At 35.3% G+C, this 4,415-nt stretch overlaps 1 protein-coding gene across 4 annotated transcripts in view; it reads right to left on the bottom strand.

Annotated features, from left to right (window-relative positions):
- Nucleotides 1–4,415, bottom strand: part of LOC106878077 (uncharacterized) — a 70,279-nt gene that overhangs the window by 1,101 nt on the left and 64,763 nt on the right. The window contains exon 10 of one of the 4 annotated variants that reach the window (XR_008263484.1): nucleotides 1,406–1,678. The exons of the other annotated variants lie outside the window; for them this stretch is intronic. The gene's annotated coding sequence lies outside the window, so the exon portion shown is untranslated. The remainder of the gene's footprint in view (nucleotides 1–1,405; nucleotides 1,679–4,415) is intronic. 4 annotated transcript variants of the gene reach the window in all.

Here is a 4,415-nt window from a genome sequence, read left to right on the forward strand (position 1 = left end):
AAATCTCCCACGCTCAGCACTTAAACTACTTATGCAACATCATTATACACAAAGAATAAAGTTTGGTCGACACTAGAATAATTGATTACTCAAACTGCCAACCTTCATGTCTCACTTCTCTTTGTATAGTTGTCTCTATTCTCTGACTTGATCTGGTATTAACTTAGCAACTAGAATCTGGAATCTGTAAAAAACTGGGAGAGATCTACATTGGCAAAAATTCATCTTCAGGAGAGTTCCCAGAAATCCCAAGCTTTGCATTTTACATTTACATAAGGTAAAAGCAATTATGATTTTACCTTATACCTGTTCCAGACACTTGACTGTAGCCATGCTGGAACACAACATTCAAGAGTTTTAGATGAACAAATTTATCCCAGTACTAATTTTTAAGTCTGGTATTCATTCTATTGATCTTTTGATAAACTGCTAAGTTAGATGTAACAAAGCAACACTAGTTATCAAGTGTTGACAAACACATAGATGGACACATGCACACACACACACATTCATACACACACATACCCATACATACACTCATACACATACATACTCACACACACACATATATCTTGTATAAGATGAGCATTCATAGTTTCCATCTACCAAATTCACTCAGAAGGCATTGGTCTGGCTGGGATTATAGAAGACACTTGTCCAAGGTGCCACACAGTGGGACTGAACCCAAAACCATGTAGTTGCACAATAAGCTTCTTAACCACACAGTCATACCTGTGTCTATTTCTCAACAGTCTTCAGTTCCTGATGGATCAATATTTTAGCTAATTCTAGAAACAAGATCTTAGATATCCAGTTGTAGTCATCACGATGATGATGACTACAACTGGATATCTAAGATCTTGTTTCTATGACACGTCATGCATACTCACTATGTGTATTGCCTACATATAACAAAGTTCAAGCTTACTCCTACACATCAAACAAAGCCAATTCCCTGCTATATCGAATTCCTGCTGTAAATTAGTTCTTTATTTATTTTCAGAGATCAAGCCCATTCTTTGAGATTCGACCCTCTTTTTCGAGGTTTTTGACAGAGCGATCACACACACACACATGCCCACGTGTGTTTCTATGAATCACACAACTTGTTCATTATGTCACCCAATTCCCAATGATGCCTTTGCAAAGAACTAAGTAAGATGGTTACAGATGCAAACACATTTCTTCATCAATGGAACTGATAGGTTTTCACATGCCCTTCTTATATATATATATATATATTAGAGGTAATATATATTAGAGGTAATATATATCAGAGGTAATATATATTAGAGGTAGTATGTGTGTATATATATATATATATTTATATGTATATATTACAGGTAGTAAGTTCTCTTCTGCATTAATTTAAGACCTTTGGAACTGTTGAAAGAAATATACTTACATCTGCCTGGTCCAGCACTGAGCAATGACAAAATATAAGATATGTCAGTATAAGCTTCTACAAATGAGATGCTTTAAAGATATCTTGCCAACTTAAGATGATTTTGATGTTTGTGTATGAGATTAATTATATTGCTTATTAAAAGTGCCATGTAGAAATACTGTGCAGTCAACATGTATTTTATACATTTTATGTGAATTTGCCTTTAACCAGACTCCATTTCGGGTTCATTAATATTATTTTGCCTGTATCTAAAAGCATCGTTAGGATAAACTGAAATTATAGAAATTAAAATGTATTAAACTTCGATTTTAAAAATGAAAAAAATTTCTTCAATTTCTTGGTAATAATTAGAAGATAGCAGATTAAATTATTCAAATATCGTTTTCTCCTCTGAAATACATGCATTAAACCTAAGCAAACAAATCCTGCATATTTGAATAAATAAATACATGCATTACATACATATAATTATGGAGAAAAGCCAAGGCTATTCGTTATGATTTTCACTGCCCCAAATATTTCAACCCTAAAGATATTCTCAGAATAATGCTTATTAGCTGTTTAACAATAAATCTTCATCAGAAAGATTATATTCTTATGAGAGAGAGAGAAGGAGGGAGGGAGAGAGAGAGAGAGAGAGAGAGAGAGAGAGAGAGAGAGAGAGAGAGAGGGAGGGAAAGAGAGAGCATTTGTATATAGACTGAATAACTTATTCAAAATGTGTATGAAAGCATCAAATGTCTTAGAGCTAAAATTTTACAAATGTACCTTGCATGGTGAGTTCTAAAGATCAAGAAATCTAATTTAGAATAGTTTGCTCAAAGCCTTTGCCTACATGAGCATGACATTCTTATGACAATTTGGGCTGCTCTAAATGGTTTCTTATCTTAAAAAATACCAGACATTGTCATCTGTCATGATCGCAGTGTCTTTGTATTGTGTTTATGATAAATGAGAGGAAAGCTATAAAAAAAAAATATCTCAGACACATGCATGGCTGTGTGGTTAAGAAGCTTGGCAATCATGTGGTCTTTAGTTCAGTCTCACTGTGTGACACCTTGGGCAAGTATCTTCTACTATAGTCCTGGATTTACCAAATCCTTGTAAGTGGATTTGGTACATGGAAACTGAAAGAGGGCCATTGTGTGTATGTGTGTGCATGTATGTATATATATATGTATGTATGTATGTATCTATCTATCTATCTATGTATATGTATGTTTGTATATGTATGTATGTATGTATTTATCTATATAGCTACCTAATATATATATATGTATGTATGTATGCATGTACGTATGTGTATGTGTGTGTGTGTGTCACAGTTTCCTTGTCTTGACATTATTTGATAGTCACAAATAAAATAACACAGTTATGTAAGTGGTGTCCTTCATCCCAAACTCTAGTCATGGGCAAATATTACCTTGCTTGAAAATAAGGAGGGTTGGCAGCAGGAAGGGTATCCAGCCATAGAAAATGTGCCATGACAAAATTCCATCTAACCTGTGCGAGCATGGAAAAGGGGCCATAAAATTGATGATGATGATGATGATGTCTATGTGTGCATCTTTATGTATGCCTTCCCACCCCTCCACTGCATGACAGCCAGTGTTGGTTTGTTTACATCCTTATAATTTAGCAGGTCTCTCAAAAGAGACCAATAGAATAAGTACCAGATTAAAAAAAAAAACAAGAAAAGAAAGGGACATAAGGTCACAAGAAAAGTACATAAGTAAGAAAAGAACATAAGTAATGGGTTTATTTGTTCAACTAAAACCAGTGAGAGCTGGGGCCCCAGTATGTCTGCAATTTAATGTCATAAAAGGATAAAGAAGTGATTGAATATTATATTTTGACTGATATCATAGTGAATGTATGTGTGATGAATGGATATGTATGTGTGATGAATGGATATGTATGTATATGTTTATGTACATGTATGCATATTTGTCTATATGTGAAATGTATGAGCATGTATATGTATATACGTATATGTACCTCATATCACTGGCACATCAAACAGCTGGAACAGTTTCATATAAGGACACTGTGCAGGATCACGGGCATTCACTAGCAGGACGGAGTGACAAACCAAAATGTGTTGAACAGTGGCAGTTCAACAAGCATTGAGTCAATGTTGCTGAAGGCTCAGTTACTCTGGACTGGTCATGTCATCTGAATGACTGACAGCCATGTACCCAGACAGCTCTTGTATGGCAAACTCATGCAGGGCTCATGCAAATGAGGAAGGCCTAAACTTAGGTGTAAGGAGACACTTAAAAGCAACCTCAAATGGAGTGGGATTAGTCCACATGAACTTGAAGCCTCTGCCACAGACAAACCAGTCTGGAGGTCTCCTACCTCATGAGCAGCAGCTGTCTTTGAGGAGGAGCAGGGACAGTGTTTCACTGCTGCAAGAGACAAAAGTCACAGGGAGTATCCACTTCAATCCTGCACTCTGAAGAGGTATCAATAAATATTGAAACTAATCAGATTGATCCCCCTTTGTGCCTCGGGCGAATAAAATCTGTGGTTCAGCTTTGCTTTTCATTGTATAAATGCAAATGTGGGTTTACTAAAATCGAAAACAAAAACAAGAAAACACTTCCATAATGATACTTTACATTTCTATGTATATTTATATATTTTGTTTTTATATTTTTTCGACATGTATTGAGAATAGATATCATTGCAATATGGAAGAGGCATTCTGCCAATAAACAACACCCCTTCACACACACATATGAGTTGGTCAATCAAGGAAATAATGCCTAAGATGGAAATTTTAAATGATTGCAAAATTTACAATTTAGAAGGTGAAGAGACTTTGTAAATCATCTTGTTTGATGAGTGTCGTGTAGCTAATTAGGAATGTTGAATGTTAAACAAAAACTGTCTTTGTCCAGAGACATAATAAGATACTTAAGTAGATTTGCACTCAAACACCCGTCATTAACTTGGTATGAGTGTGTGTGTGTGTGTGTGTGTGTGTGTGTGTGTGTGTGTG

The sequence above is a fragment of the Octopus bimaculoides genome, chromosome 1 (genome assembly GCF_001194135.2).
Source record: "Octopus bimaculoides isolate UCB-OBI-ISO-001 chromosome 1, ASM119413v2, whole genome shotgun sequence".
In the NCBI taxonomy this organism is placed as follows: domain Eukaryota; kingdom Metazoa; phylum Mollusca; class Cephalopoda; order Octopoda; family Octopodidae; genus Octopus; species Octopus bimaculoides.